This window comes from Pseudorca crassidens, chromosome 4 (genome assembly GCF_039906515.1).
Source record: "Pseudorca crassidens isolate mPseCra1 chromosome 4, mPseCra1.hap1, whole genome shotgun sequence".
NCBI lineage: Eukaryota > Metazoa > Chordata > Mammalia > Artiodactyla > Delphinidae > Pseudorca > Pseudorca crassidens.
The window spans coordinates 116,606,540-116,624,303 of record NC_090299.1 but is presented as its reverse complement, the minus strand read 5'-3'; positions in this window follow the sequence as shown (position 1 = coordinate 116,624,303).

The window sequence follows — 17,764 nt, the reverse complement described above, 5'->3', positions numbered from 1 at the left end:
GTTGTTATGAGGATTACATAACATGTGCTCAATAAGCACATGTTACGTAACAGTGCTCAATAAGTGTTACTTTTGTTTCCTTCATTATTATAAAATAACATTTTCCAAAATGTGTTTCAAGGACATGAATCCTAAAGGTTGTTAACAAATGTTATAAAAGTGTTCCATGATTACATAAATTTGGGATATGTTGGGCTAACAGAGACATATCTATCCTTATCACTTCTTAAAATCAGTTGCATGCTGAAGTGCATGGTGAATATCCAAGAATATTAAACATTTTCGAACTGTATTTAGCCAGAAAATCCTGTTGGAAAGGGGAATCTCTCAGGATTACTGTTCCTGAGAACCTACTTTGGGAAGTAATTGCACTAAATCATGTGAATCATGTAACCATCACATGACTCTGAGCACATTTATCAGACTTAACCATTACAGTTCCTCGTAGGGAAGTGCTCACTTTTGCTTTTCTGGTCTTCTCAGTTACTCATAAATATCTTATACATTCTGAACAATGAAACACATCTTCCATGAATCATTCATAAAGATTCATAGGAATGTCAAATTCCCTTCAACTCAACTGGAGTTGTTTGTTTTTGTATCCTATCCTTCCATAGAGTCTTAGGAAACAGTTTTCAGTAGTGGTTAAGAATCTCAGCTCTGGAATATGATCCCCAGTACAGAATTAGACCCAGCTGTGAGCAAATCTCTTGGAGAAAACTCTGAGCCTCAGTATTATCATCCATAAAATGGGGATAAACTATAGTCATCTCTGTTATACTGTTAGTTTTATACACATATAAATACTTTAGTGAACTATCTAGTAAGTTGTATTTTATTAATATCCTCTTGTTGGTTTAGCTGTCTACAAGTAATATCTTTATTTCCTTTATAAAAGTCTCTACACATATTTTTATTTATTTATTTTTATCTTTTGGCCACACTGCATGGCATGTGGGAGGATCTTTGTTCCCTGACCAGGGATTGAACCCACACACCCTGCATTGGAAACACGGAGTCTTAACCACTGGACCTCCAGGGAAGTCCCTCTACACATATTATTTAAAAAAAAAAAAAATGAGAGCCCAGGACTGAGAGGGCCTCACCAGCCTAAAATGAAGAAAGACTCTGCTGCTAAGATTAAGTGAGCAGGTATGAGTCTCTCCTTAATAAATGGTCAACATCCTAGGGATGGGGCTAGAGATTGGGACCTGTTTGGAGAAATGTCACAAATGGATAAAGCTAGAGGAGACATGTCACATCACATCCATGGAAGATCGCCAAGGGTGAAGCTGAAGAAACCAATTCTATCATCAGGTAGTAAGGATGTTGGTGATGATGAGAGATGAAGTGACAGGCAGGGATGGAACCAGATCTGACTTGTGTAGGGGTTCAGAATGTCACCCCAAAACATGCCACTATGATATATTGATTATTTTGAATTAAAAAGTGCTGAGAAACAGCCAGTGCAGGAAGGACCCTCTGAGTCTTCTTGGTCTCCCTAAAAGAAGGAAATAAATCTTCCACATGAAAGGTACCAAGAGGGTGAAACAGATAGGAAATTCAGGGCCAAGAAGGCTTATATAACAAATTTTGTTACCTCTTCACCATTTTACTACCCCAGCTCAAACTCCTTTGTCTTGTTAATTCTTCACAAATGTATTGTTTCTTTGTCTAAAAGGCGTAAAAGCTTCCTGCCCTGGTCACTCCTTTGAATTTCATACCTTTGTGGAGCTGCCATACATAGTCATTAGTTTTTCTTCTATTAATCTTTTTACTAGAGAAAGGTCTCAGCCAAGAACCTAGAAGGGTAGAGGGAAAATTATTTTTCCTCCCCTGAAATTGAATACATGCAAGAAATAAAGCAGGAACAATATGGGAGGGTTCAAACCTCTGTTGTAAACAGGGCTGAGTCACCCTGAGCTCCCTCTTAAAGTGTGCTGGCTGTATGGTAAGTGAGTGGTTTGTTCTGAGTATAAAGCATGTGTCACAGCCAGGAGGTGCCTCAGCTGGTCTGTGTGGTTGCCCAACTCATTACAGATACTTAAGCTGCTTAGTGAGTCATCTCTTCCTTCTTAGGCTCCTTCTTTACTCTCTCCCACATTCCTACTTCCAAATGTTACTTGCAACCCCCTACTATTTGTATTAGTCAGGGTTCTCCAGAGAAAGAGAGCCAGTAAGACAGATATAGATGTGCAGATACAGAGAGAGGAAAAGAGAGAGAGATTAACTAAAGAGTTGGCTCATGTAATTGTGGGAGTTAGCAAGTTCAAAATTTGCAGGCTTGGCCAGCAGGCTGGAGCCCTGGGGAAGAATTGATGCAGTAGTTCAAGTCCCAAAGTAGTTTGCTGGTAGAATTCCTTATTTGGGGAAGGTCAGTCTTTTTCATTAAGGCCTTCAACTAACTGGATGAGGCCCACCTGCATTACAGGAGAATAATCTGCTTTAATCAAAGTCTGATTTAAATGTTAATGTAATCTAAAAAATACCTTCACAGAAACATCTAGAATATCTGGGTACCGTGGACTAGCCAAGTTGACACATAAAATTAACATCACACTATTCTTTCTTCTTCTTTTACCAAAAGTCTAGCTTTTTCTACCAGTTATCATATTAAAAAGAGAATTAGATTGATTCTTGGAAACTTGAAACTCATCTTAGAGCTGTGTATTAATTTTTATGCTCTCATTATAGAGCTCTCACATAAGCATGGCCTAATTTCCACTACCAGGAATAGGATGTGTGCTGTGCTAATGGGAAATGATATATTTAGTGTTTTGTATGATTATTATTTAGTGTCTGTGTCCCTTTTATTGGATGAGAGCCCACACGGAGTAGCTGGATGAAAGTGTCCTTTCTGCTTACCCGTGCATTAGGAATAAAAGAGAAAAAATATGCTTTTACTCAGGGAAAAACTCCATTATTTTACAGTTATTTATGGCATTATAATCAGTATAATAACTTTCAAGTACCTTCTAGTTAGTAAGCTCCAAAGACAATAGAGTAATTTCATATTACCTGAAGCCAGTGTCTTCTCCCATAGCGGGTTCAATTCCAGTTACGCTTTAAGTGACATATACTCCTCCATAACATTTAACCACTAAGTACTAATTTTGGGGGGCAATGTAATTAGCAAAATAATGACAAAATAGAATTTAAAAAAGAGTAATTCTTTTCAAACCTTATATAACTATATTATGGTTAGCAGATACATAATATTTTTGAATTAGAGTAATTTTAATCAATTCAGTATCTAAAGACCACAATCAATTTAATTTTTACAACATGTTAAATAGCCATATTTGGTTTATATTAGAATAGCATAAAGGTGTGAAAGCAATTTTCTTGAAGCATCTAGACATTTTGCTTTGTGGACACATGGAGAAAGATAACATAAACTCCCTAAAAGTGGAGACCAAATCTCCTAGTTCTCCACACAAGGGGATTTAACACGATGTTTTGGTGTAACTGATGAGGAGAAGCTTGTTGTTGTTCTCAGAGTGAATCAGGTAACAGCCTGGTCTACTTCAGTTAGGAATGGCTACATGGTCTCCTTGGTGCCTTGTGGCTTCTTTAGCAACAATAAGGACACCTGATCCTGGAAATGGGTGCCCTTTGTTTTATTTCTGTAACTCTTTCAGTGGTTTATGAACTTAGGTGGAACAGCTTACACTCTTGACAAAGGAAATACACCCCGATATCCAAAAGTAGAGCATTCCTATGAAACTTTTTTTCAATGAAATCTTTTATAAGTAAACCAAAATAATGTAAAGCAAAGAAGCAATTACCTTAGGACACATCTTGCTAACAGATGCATAAAATAAATTGAGATAAAGCACAGATACTCTCGGACACAGTTCAAAGCTATGGCGGCTGATGCTGAGTGTCGTTACCAGGGAAAGAGCATGGTGGTGCTGCTCTCGCTGCTAGGGGTGTGCTCTGCCTCTATAATCACTGGCTGCAAATCAAATGCTGAACATTAGTTTTGCTTTCTGCCTTTGTGTGTGTGTGTGAAAGGGAAAATCCTCTTCAGATTTCTTTCAGTTAGTGAAAACAGGTATTAATGTAGGCCTTTCCATAAACTGAAGAGGCCTAAAGCCAACTTTTGGAAAGCGGGGCATACCTGTAATGAAAAGCTGTATATTTTACAGAAAAATAAATACAAAGGTCCCTAAACCTATGAAGAGAACATGCAAATTAAAACTATACTGACATACCACATTTCACATTGATAGGCAAAAATACAAAGGTTTGACAGTTCATTCTGTGGGTGAAGGTCTGGGGAAACAGTCACTATCACTTGTTGCTGTTGGAATTGCAAAATGTCATAACAGGCACTGCAGGGAAATTGCTCATATCCTCAAACAGTGAAAGGCATCTATCTATTTTTTCCCCTTCTCTTTGCTGCTCTGTACCATGAGAGGCTAACCCTTTTGGAAGGCCTCACCCACATTTCTGCATTAGCTGCTTTAAACCACTACAACACCTAAGTGGCTTGTTAAGAGAGAGGTTGGCTCAGTGGCATGACAGACAAATCCACTAGACATGCTGGGTTTATAGTCTGTCTCTTTTGTCTCCCCTTAAATCTCCAAAGTTCACACAAGCTGAGGGGAAAACATTTCCTAGAGTTTTGAAATACAGGCCTTAAGAGAGGAGTGTAAAGAAAGCATTGTTATGATTAGTGGACCCCAAACCTGATTGAGCATCAGAATCATCTGAGGTGCTTATAAAATTAGTGCAAATTCTTTGACCCCATCACAATCAATTGCATTGGAATCTCAGGTGGGAAGGCTGGGAATCTGTCCTCTGAAGACCCATCATGTTTGGTAACCACTGACCTAAAGCAGTTTCTCAAGTTGCTGCATCTGACCTAGATCAGATGTTAATGTGTAGTTGTCTAAAATAATCATTGGAATACCACTAGCAATACAACAACAGCAATAATATAACAATAGCAAACACTTTTCTAGTGTTTACTAGGAGCCAAGTACTGTTCCAAATATTTCACATTTGTTAACTCTTTGAATCTTCCAAAAAACCCATGAAATAGCTGCCTTTATTATTTCAAATTTTCACATTCAGAAACTAAGGCACAAAATGATTAAGTAATTTGTCGAAGGTGGCACAGTTACCAGAGACATAGTTTGAACAAAGGCTATCTGGCTCTGGAGTCTGTGTACTAAAATAAGGGTTCTATGATCAGATATTTTGGGGAAATTCTGCTGTCTCTCAGATTATAATCTAATAGTATATTGGTACAAATCTTTGAGAAGTCTCTGTAAACAATCCTGCTTAATATCAAATTGTCTAATATTTTATAAATTTAACTCTGGAACCCTTTTATTTATAACATATATTAGCATCTTGAAGAACTTGTATTCCAAGGAATGCACAAGATTATTGCACTCTGATAAACAATAACAGAGATAGGGTGTCTTGATTATTCTTGATTCCAGTATTTTTTTCTTCTTTTTAAGATAGTAGAATGTTGTGGACCTTGATCTTGAGTCCAGAGACTTAGATTTCAGTTCAGGCTCTCACCCTACCAGCTGTATCATCTCGACCAATGATTCATCACTATGGACATTAGTTTCCTCATGTGTGAAATGAGAAGGCTGGACTGATTGGCAGGTTCCCTTCCAGCATAAGCATGACTGGATCTATGGTTTTGGATAGGATGCTCTATGAGTGATGTTGAATGGACACATTTATTGTCACTAAGAAGAGTGGACTTTAATATTAACAGGAGGAATTTGTGTAAGTTTTAAGAAAAACGTTCTGAATATAAGTATTACATGACTTTGAAACATTTTACCATGAAAATATTCTTATAATAATAGCAACAACAACTGTCAATAAAAAGTCAGACTGCTACAGTTTACAAAGCTCTTTCACCTCCACATGCCATATTTGGCATCCCCATAGGTGGAGATTACTATCATTTCCATTTTAAAGATGAATAAGTTTCAGTGAGGTTAGATGAATTGCCCAAAAACAAGAGCCAGTAAATAGTTGAGCTATTTCAATCCATTACTTTTAGCTCCAAATCCCAGAGCTTTCACATTTCCTCACATGACCTTTAGTTTACATAGTGACTTGCACCCTACTAATCAGGCTAGATGGTCATCCACGTGGCAGAGTTCGAATGTAGACCTTTTGGAATGCGGGGTATGATCTTTTGGTTTCAGGGAAGTCCTGATAGTTTTTAAGAATGTTCTTTCACTTTTTTTCACCTTTTATTTTCCACAGGTTTCTTTTTTTTTTTCCCCAGTAAGGACATAGGTACATTAAACACTGTAAAGAGCATAAAGCAATTCAAAGAGCAGTGTCTACTAAGTTGTTGGGATTTTAGCTGTAGTGATAATGGTGATGATGCTGTTTATATTTGTGATAAATTCTTATCATCATCATCACCATTGTTAAGCCCTGCTTTTCTCTTTGTTAGCTCTAGCTAGGGTATTTTTCTGGATTATCTATCACCATTATATTTCTGTAAGTTGAGTCATGTGATTTTATCTATTAAAACTAGACCTGACATTTGAATATATATTATAGAATTAAAGAGCTGCAATTAACAAGTCTTCTCAGACAGGTGTTTGTTACCTTAGAGTTACAGGGAACTTTTCCATTTTTATATGGAAAATTTCCAGCATATATGAAGGTGGAGAAAATAGAATAAATGAACATCCATGTAGTTATCCAGCTTTAATAATTATCAAGTCACAGCCAATTTTCTTGCATCTATACCCCTACCCACTACCCTGCCACTCCCCAGATATTGTACCATTTTTTCAGGACACTTTTTGATAAAGCTTTCCTGATATTTTAGTTAGAAACATCAGGGGGGGAATGAAGAAGAATTAAAGATTACCTAAATTTTTTTAGCTAAAAGGGTAAAATAAAATTATTTTGAAGAACAGTAAATGGACACCAATTATCATGACAAAAGAATAGCCAATATATCTCTCCTTGGAATAAGCCAAAATAACACAATTGGACATTATAACTTACTTTTCCAGAATGCTTTATAACTCCCAGAGGACTTGCATATAGATTTCACATTTGATATATAAAACAGACCTGTGAAGTAAGTAGGATCTTATTCTATTTTAAAGATAATGAATAAGGCTCAGACGTGACTTATGCAGAGTGTCTTTGTTCATTCAGGCTGGTATAAAACAAAGAAACAGCCCCACCCACCAGCAGACAGGCTGCTTAAAGTCTTCCCGAGTCAACAGCTGCCCAATAAACACCTCCTGACATGGCCTTGTCCACCAGAGGGACAAGACCCAGCTCCACCCACCAGTGAGCAGGTACTAGTCCCTCCCACCAGGAAGCCTGCACAAACCTCTCAGATAGCCCAATCCACCAGGGGGCAGACTGCAGAAGCAAGAAGAACTACAATCCTGCAGCCTGTGGAATGGAAACCACAATCACAGGAATTTAGAAAAAATGAGGCAGAGGAATATGTCCCAGATGAAGAAACAAGATAAAACCCCAGAAGAACAACTAAGTGAAGTGGAGATAGGCAATCTACCTGAAAAAGAATCAGAGTAATGATAGTAAAGAAGATCTCAGAAAAAGAATAGAGGCACAGGTGGAGAAGATACAAGAAATGTTTTAACAAAGACCTAGAAGAAGTAAAGAACAAAGAAACAGAGATGAACAATACAATAACTGAAATGAAAAATATACTAGGAGGAATCAATAGCAGAATAAATGAGGCAGACGAATGGATAAGTGACCTGGAAGACAGAATTGTGGAAATCACTGCACAGAACAGAAGAAAAAAGAATGAAAAGAAATTAGGACAGTTTAAGAGATCTCTGGGGACAAGATTAAATGCACCAACATTTGCATTATAGGGGTCCCAGAAGGAGAAGAGAGAAAGAACCTGAGAAAATATTTGAAGAGATAATAGCTGAAAACTTCCCTAATATGGGAAAGGAAACAGCCACCCAAGTCCAGGAAGCAGATAGTCCCAGGAAGAATAAACCCAAGGAGGAACATGCCGAGACATGTAGTAATCAAATTGACAAAAATTAAAGACAAAGAAAAAATATTAAAAGCAACAAGGGAAAAGCAACAAATAACATACAGGGAACTCCCATAAGCAAGGCTCTCATTCAAATTCGGAGAAATCAAAAGTTTTACAAACAAGAAAAAGCTAAGGGAATTCAAGACCACCAGACCAGCTTTGCAACAAATGCTAGAGAAGCTTCTCTAGGGGGAAAAGAAAAGGTCACAACTATAAACAAAAAAATTACAAATGGAAGAGCTCATCAGTAAAAGCAAACATAAAGTAAAGGTAGGAAATCATCTGATCATCAATATGATATCAAAACCAGCAAATTGTGAGAAGAGGAGAGCACAATTGTAGGATATGGGAAATGCATTTGAAATTAAAAGACCAGCATCTTAAAACAATCTTGTTTATATATAGACTGCTATATCAAAACTTCATGGTAACCGAAAACCGAAAACCTACAATAGATACACACACAAAAAAAGAAATCCAAACAGAACACTAAAGTTAGTTACCAAATCACAAGAGAAGAGAACAAAAGAGGAAGGGAAGAAAAACACCTACAAAAACAAATCCAAAATAATTAACAAAATGGCAATAAGAACATACATATTGATAATTAACTTAAACAAAAATGGATTAACTGCTCCAACCAAAAGACATAGACTGGCTGAATGGATACAAAAACATATATATGTTGTCTACAAGAAACCCACTTCAGACCTAGGGACACACACAAGACTGAAAGTGAGGGGATAGGGCTTTCCTGGTGACGCAGTAGTTGAGAGTCTGCCTGCCGATGCAGGGGACATGGGTTTGTGCCCTGGTCCAGAAAGATCCCACATGCGGTGGTGCAGCTGCACCCGTGAGCCATAGCCACTGAGCCTGCCCATCCGGAGCCTGTTGCTCCATAACGGGAGAGGCCACAATAGTGAGAGACCTGTGTACCACAAAAAAAAAAAAAAGAAAGTAAGGGGATAGAAAAATGTATTCCATGCAAATGGAAATCAAAAGAAAGCTGGAGTAGCAATACTCATATCAGATAAAATAAACTTTAAAATAAAGACTGTTACAAGAGACAAAGGACAGTACATAAAGTACTGACCCAAGAAGAATATATAACAATTGTAAACATATATACACCCAACATAGGGGCACCTCAGTATATAAGGCAAATGCTAACATCCATAAAAAGGGAAATCAACAGCAATACAATAATAGTGGGGGACTTTAACACCCCATTTCATCAGTGGACAGATCATCCAATCAATAAGGAAACACAGGCTTTAAGTGACACATTAGATCATAAGGACTTAATTGATATTTATAGAGTATTCCATCCAAAAGCAGCAGAATACACATTTTTCTAAAGTACACAAGGAACATTCTCCAGGATCACATGCTGGACCACAAAGCGAGCTTCAGTAAATTTAAGAAAATTGAAATCATATCAAGCATCTTTTCTGACCACAATGCTATGAGATTAGAAATCAAATACAAGAAAAAAACATACAAACAATATGCTGCTAAACAAACAATTGATCACTGAAGAAGTCAAAGAGGAAATTAAAAAAAACCTAGAGAGACTTCCCAGGTGGCACAGTGGTTAAGAATCTGCCTGCCAAAGCAGGGGACACGGGTTCGATCCCTGGTCTGGGAAGATCTCACATGCCATGGAGCAACTAAGCCTGTGCACCACAACAACTAAGCCTGTGCTCTAGAGCCCTAAAAGCCACAACTACTGAGCCCATATGCCACAACTACTGAAGCCCACACACCTAGAGCCTGTGCTCCTCAACAAGAGAAGCCACTGCAGTGAGAAGCCCGTGCACCTCAATGAAGAGTAGTCCCCGCTCGCCGCAACTAGAGAAAGTCCACGCGCAGCAGTGAAGACCCAACACTGCCATAAATAAATAAATTTATTTTAGAAAAGATACCTAGAGACAAATGAAAGCAAAAGCACAATGATCCAAAACCTACGGGACACAGCAAAAGTGGTTCTAAGAGGGAAGTTTATAGCAATACAATATTACCTCAGGAAACAAGAAAAATCTCAAATAAACAACCTAACTTTACACCTACAGCAACTAGATAAAGAAGAACAAACAAAATCCAAAGTTAGTAGAAGGAAAGAAATTATAATGATCAGAGCAGAAATAAATGAAATAGAGATTTAAAAAGCAACAGAAAAGATCAATGAAACTAAAAGCTGTTTCTTCAAAAATATAAACAAAATTGATAAACTTTTAGCCATACTTGTCAAGAAAAAAAGCGAGAAGGCAAATCAATAAAATTAGAAATGAAAAAGGAGAAGTAACAACCAGTACAACAGAAATACAAAAGATCATAAGAGACTACTATGAATTACTATATGCCAATAAAATGGACAACCTAGAAGAAATGGATAAATTCTTAGAAAGGTACAACCTCCCAACACAGAACCAGGAAGAAATAGAAAATATGAACAGACCAATCACAAGTACCGAAATTGAAACTGTGATTAAGAAACTCCCAACAGGGCTTCCCTGGTGGCGCAGTGGTTGAGAGGCCGCCTGCCAATGCAGGGGACACGGGTTCATGCCCCGGTCCGGGAAGATCCCACATGCCGCGGAGTGGCTGGGCCCGTGCACTATGGCTGCCAAGCCTGCGCGTGCGGAGCCTGTGCTCCGCAATGGGAGAGGCCACAACAGTGAGAGACCCGCGTACTGCAAAAAAAAAAAAAAAAAGAAACTCCCAACAAACAAAAGTCTAGGACCAGTTGGCTTCACAGGCGAATTCTATCAGACATTTAGAGAAGAGTTAACACCTGTCCTTCTGAAACTATTCCAAAAAATTGCAGAGGAAGGAACACTCCCAAACTCATTTTGTGAGACCAACATCACCCTGATATCGAAACCAGACAAAGATACCACAAAAACAAAAATTACAGGCCAATACCACTGATGAACGTAGATGCAAAATTCCTCAACAAAATACTAGCAAACTGAACCCAACAATACATTAAAAGGCTCATACACCATGATCAATTGGGATTTATCCCAGGGATGCAAGGAGTTTTCAATTTCCACAAATAAGTGTGATATACCACATCAACAAATTGAAGAATAAAAACCATATCATCCTCTCAATAGATGCAGAAAAATCTTTTGACAAAATTCAAAACCCATTTATAACAAGAACTCTCCAGAAAGTGGGCATAGAGGGAACATACCTCAACATAATAAAGGCCATATATGACAAACCTACAGCTAACATCATACTCAATGGTGAAAAGCTGAAAGCATTTCCTCTAAGATCAGGAACAAGACAAGGATGTCCACTCTCACCACTATTATTCAACATAGTTTTGGAAGTCCTAGCCATGGCAATCAGAGAAGTAAAAGGAATATAAACTGGAAAAGAAGAAGTAAAACTGTCACTGTTTGCAGATGACATGATACTATACATAGAAAATCATAACGATGCTACCAGAAAAATACTAGAGCTCATCAATGAATATGGTAAAGTTGCAGGATGCAAATAAATACAGAGATCTGTTGCATTTCTATACACTAATGATGAAAGATCAGAAAGAGAAATTAAAGAAACAATCTCATTTACCATCACATTAAAAAGAATAAAATATCTAGTAATAAACCTACCTAAGGAGGCAAAAGACCTGTACTCCAAAAACTATAAGATGCTGATGAATGAAATTGAAGATGACACAAACAGATGGAAAGATATACCATGTTCTTGGATTGGAAGAATTAATATGGTCAAAATGTCTATACCACCCAAGGCAATCTACAGATTCAATGCAATCACTATCAAATTACCAATGGCATTTTTCACAGAACTAGAACAAAAAATCTTAAAATTTGTATGGAGACAAAAAAGACCCCAAATAGCCAAAGCAATCTTGAGAAAGAAAAACAGAGCTGGAGGAATCAGGCTCCCTGGCTTCAGACTATACTACAAAGCAGTATGGTACTGGCACAAAACAGTATGGTACTGGCACAAAACAGTATGGTACTGGCACAAAAATGAATATAGATCAATAGAACAGGATAGAAAGCTCAGAAATAAACCCATACACGTATGGTCAATTAATCTACAACAAAGGAGGCAAGTACAATGGAGAAAAGACAGTCTCCTCAATAAATGGTGCTGGGAAAACTGGACAGCTACATGTAAAAAAAAAAAAAGAAATTAGAACATTCTTTAACACCATACACAAAAATAAACTCAAAATTGATTTAAGACCTTAATGTAAAACTGGATACTGTAAAACTCTTAGAGGAAAATGTAGGAAGAGCACTCTTTGACATAAATTGAAGCAATATCTTTTTCTTTTGTTTAAAATTTATTTTATTTTATTTTTTAAAATACTTTTTATTTATTAATTTATTTATTTGTTAATTAATTAATTAATTTTTTGGCTGCATTGGGTCTTCATTGCTGCACAATGGCTTCCTCTAGCTGCGGCAAGCAAACGGGGGCTACTTTTCATTGCAGTGCGCGAGCTTCTCATTGTGATGGCTTCTCTTGTTGTGGAGCATGGGCTGTAGGTGCACGGGCTTCAGTAGTTGTGACACACAAGCTTCAGTAGTTGCAGCACACAGGCTCTAGAGCACAGGCTCAGTAGTTTTGCCTGGGCTTAGTTGCTCCATGGCATGTGGGATCTTCCTGGACCAGGGATCGAACCCATGTCCTCTGCATTGATAAACAGATTCTTAACCATTTCACCACCAAGGAAATCCTGCAATATCTTTTTCGATCTGTCTCCTACAGTAATGGAAATAAAAACAAAAATAAACAAATGGGACCTAATTAAACTCAAAAATTTTTTTCACAGAAAAAAAACTAACAAAACAATAAACTATACAAAAAGACAACCCACAAAATGGGAGAAAATATGTGCAAATGATGTGACCGACAAGGGATTAATCTCCAAAATTTACAAACAGTTCATGGGGCTCAATATCAAAAAAACAAACAACCCAACCAAAAAATGGGCAGAAGACCTAAACAGACATTTCTCCAAAGAAGACATACAGATGGCCAACAAACACATGAAAAGATGCTCAATATCACTAATAATTAGAGAAATGCAAACCAAAACTACAATGAGATACCACCTCACAGCAGTCAGAGTGGCCATCAAAAAAAGTTTACAAACAATAAATGCTGAAGAGGGTGTGGAGGAAGGGAACCCTCTTGCACTGTTGGTGGGAATGTAAATTGGCACAGCCATGATGGAGTACAGTATGGAGGTTCCTTAAAAAACTAAAAATAGAGCTGCCATATGATCCAGCAATCCCACTCCTGGGAATATATCCAGAGAAAACCATCATTTGAAAAGACATATGCAACCCAATGTTCATTGCAGCACTATTTACAGTAGCCAGAACATGTAAGCAACCTAAATGTCCATCAACAGATGAATGGATAAAGAAGATGTGGTACATATATACAATGGAATATTAGCCATAAAACGAATGAAATAATGCGATTTGCAGCAACATGGATGGACCTGGAAATTATCATACTAAGTGAAGTAAGCCAGTCAGAGAAAGACAAATATCACATGATATCACTTATATGTGGAATCTAAAAAAATTGATACAGACGAACTTACTTACAAAACAGAAACAGACTCACAGACTTAGAGAATGAACTTATGGTTACCAGGGGGGAAGGGTGGGGGAAGGGATAGATTGGGAAGTTGGGATTGATGTGTACATACTGCTATGTTTAAAATAGATAACCAACAAGGATTTACTGTGTAGCACAGGGAACTCTGCTCAATATTCTGTAAAAACCTAAATGGAAAAGAATTTGAAAAAGAATATGTATATGTATAACTGGTGTACACCTAAAACACAACATTGTTAATCAACTATACTCCAATATAAAATAAAAATTAAAAAATAAGAGAATAGTCAACTGACATCAATTTTCATGACAGAAGAACAGGCAATATATCTCTCCTTGGGGGTTAGGTTTCAACATATGAATTTGGGGGAAATAAGGACATTCAGACCGTAGCACAATGTCAACTCAACTGATAAGTGGAAGAGCTTGAAACTTAAACTTTCAGTCCCTCTTTTCTTTACATGGCACACTGCAAATGTAATCTCAATGAAGGACCAAATTTATATGTAGCTTTTATTTTTAGTGGTCTTTTGTTGTAAATGAGAGAATATCAACTCAAATAAGCTTAGCCAAAAAGGGGAGGTTTAGGAATTAAAGGTGCAGGGTAGGCCATGCTCAGATGCTGCAGGATCCAGGTGCTCAGACAGAAATCTGTCTCTTGATATGTCTTAATTCTGCTCTTTTTTGCTTTGATCCCATTCTCTGATAGGTTCCTTCCATTGGTGGCAAAGTTGGCCATGAATAGCTCCAGGCTAACATTCTACTGGTCACCAACCCCAGCAAAAAGAGATTCACATTTATTGGCTTCAGTTGAGTCAAATGCCTACTCTTGGAATGGCTATGATATTAGCCCCACTAGTAATGTACCATGCCCACTAATAATGAGGAGAACCTGCATCTAGAAAGGGACATTTGAGTGCCAGTACTAGTAAAAAGGGAAAAAGAGTGCTGGGTAGATTAAAAGCAGCAGGTATCCTCAGGACAAGTCCTTACAAAGGAGCAAGACATTCAGAAAAATATGTGGAAAAGGGGCTGATGCTCCCAGTTCTCTCAGCTAATCAATCTGCCCACTCCCCAAATCAATAAGGGGAGATGACGATGTTTTTACATAAAGCTCCATAACTGGAATGCCTTCATGGTTTCACCACTGGACGGTTCTAGATTGAAGGGCATTTTCATGTTTACAACGCTTTTTTTTTTTTTTTTTTTTTTGCGGTACGCGGGCCTCTCACTGCTGTGGCCTCTCCTGCCGCGGAGCACAGGCTCCAGACGCGCAGGCCCAGCGGCCATGGCTCACGGTGCCCAGCCGCTCCGCGGCACGTGGGATCCTCCCGGACCGGGGCACGAACCCGCGTCCCCTGCATCGGCAGGCGGACTCCCAACCACTGCGCCACCAGGGAAGCCCCGAAAGCATTTTTATGTACATTATTTTTATAACGTTCACAATATTGTGAGTTAAGTACCGTTAGCCCCAAGGCCTGGAAATGAGAGGCACCCGTGGGAACTTGAGGGGTAGGCGCTCAGCTTGGACTTACCACTCACTCTTTTCTTTCTTTTTTTTTTTTACATCTTTATTGGAGTATAATTGCTTTACAATGGTGTGTTAGTTTCTGCTTTATAACAAAGTGAATCAGTTATACATATACATATGTTCCCATATCTCTTCCCTCTTGCATCTCCCTCCCTCCCACCCTCCCTATCTCACCCCTCCAGGCAGTCACAAAGCACTGAGCTGATCTCCCTGCCACTCACTCTTTTCTAACAGTAGTATTTGAACCCTTCCGGTAGGACCAGAGGCTCACAGGGTGCTTGACTACACCAAGCAAAGACCTGGGCACTGAAGAGAATTCCACTTGGGCAAAGCAAGTCGCTAAGTACAAAAGTGTATGGCATGTTATCTATATCCACTTATGGGAGTGAGCAGAGTACCTGAGCAGTATAGTCACCCCAAAGGGCTAGTTAGTTGTGGGGCTAACAACTTCTGAAAATCTAGTTAGTTAAGCAGAAGGCAAACTTGAGAGGTTGTCCAGAACTCAGAAGAAAAGGGCAAAATGATGAAAATTATGAAAGCTACATGTGGCGCAAGTGGAAGAGATCCAATTTGTTCGTAAGAAGAATTTCGGAAAGGGGTGACAGAATCATGGCAGAACAGTAATCAAAGAAGATGAAAAAAGGCTATACTGCATTTATAGTTATTATAGAAGATGAGCTTCTTGATCCAAAGAAAGATTTCAATCTGAAAATTAAGGGCAAGTACCATGTACTGGGCAAATTATTATTATTATTATTTTTTTTTTTTGCGGTACGCGGGCCTCTCACTGCTGTGGCCTCTCCTGCGGCAGAGCACAGGCTCTGGACGCACAGGCTCAGCGGCCACTGCTCACGCGCCCAGCCGCTCCGCGGCACGTGGGATCTTCCCGGACCAGGGCAAGAACCCGCGGCCCCTGCATCGGCAGGCAGACTCTCAACCACTGCACCACCAGGGAAGCCCTGGGCAAATTATTAGAAAAAAGAATACCTGAATGTATTCTGATAGAATTTTTAAACAATGAGGAAGAAATTCTATGAGTACTCAGAAAGAGTAGCTCTTCACAAATAAATGAAAACATCAGGCAGGTCTCAGTCTTCTTCTCTGTAACATCGAGTGTTGAAAGGAGTCTCAGACTGGCTCCTGCCAGATGCAGAGCTTGAGTGCAGGCAGTTTATGTGGGGCACTTGTCAAGTGACACAGTATAGGATAGTAAGCCAAGGAAACTAGGACCCAATCAGTGCGCCATATATAAACACGAGGGACACTAGAAGAGAGAATGCCCTTGCTGTCCCCCAAGAGGGGTGGAAATGGCAGATCCTGGCCACTATCCTTGAAGGCAGATGGTCCAAATAGATGAAGAATAATGGGGCCAGGGAGCTCCTAAGCTGCCACTTCAATTGAACTCCGAGTCTCAGATGACATTGGACATAGGGGGAAAGCCTATTGAATTTTTAGTCAACACCAGTGTCATTTACTTGGTTCTGAACACCAGATCAGGCAAACCTTGGTCATAAGAGTTGTAAAGTTATGGGGGTATCAGAGAAGGCCCAAGATTGGGCACTTACAGAGCCACTAGAATGTAAATTCGACAAGCACACACTCACCCACCCCTTCTTGCATGTCCCTGAATGCCCTGTACCCCTAGGAAGAGATATCTTACATAAATTGGGGGCTACTATCTACTTAATGGGAGACAAACTGGAGATTGGAGTCCCCTTAGACAAAGACCAAAGATGATAATGTTAATGTCTGAGGACACACCTCCCAGGACAGAGCAAGTTGATCTCCCTGGAGTAAATCCTGAGGGCTGGGCCCAGGGACGGGTGGGACGAGCTGTAGGAACCAGTCCTGTGATAGTCCATCTAAAACCCAGACATACTTGGCCAGTAGAAAACATTACCCTCTTCATCAGGAGGCCCTGTTGGGCATTGCCCCTATTATACAGGACCTAACTGACCAGGGCCTTGTTAGACTATGCCAGTTAGCCTGGAATACAGTAAGTCCCCTATGAACGAACGAGTTCCATATGAGAGTGCATTCGTAAGTCCAATTTGTTCGTAAGTCCAACGAAGTTTAGCCTACGTACACAACTAAAATAATTGGCTATATAGTACTGTACAGTAATAGGTTTATAATACTTTTCACACAAATAATACATAAAAACAAACACAAAAAAGTAAAGAAATATTTTTAATCTTACAGTAAAGTACCTTGAAAAGTACAGTAGTACAGTACAGCAGCTGGCATACAGGGGCAAGTTCGCATCTTTGAAAGTTCGCAACTTGAAGGTTCGTATATAGGGGACTTACTGTATCCCCCCATTCTTCCTGTAAAGAAACCCAATGGGGAATACTGGATGGTACAGGACCTGAGGGCAGTCAATGAAGCCATTGAGGATATTCATCCAGCGGTCCCTAATCCCTATACTGTTCTGGCCACTCTACCATCTACCAGGACTTGGTATTCTGTATCAGATTTAAAAGCTGTCTTCTTCTGTATTCTATTAGCCCCAGAGTCACAAAAAATTTTGCTTTTGAGTGGCAGGACCCAAACAAACAAAAAAAAACAAT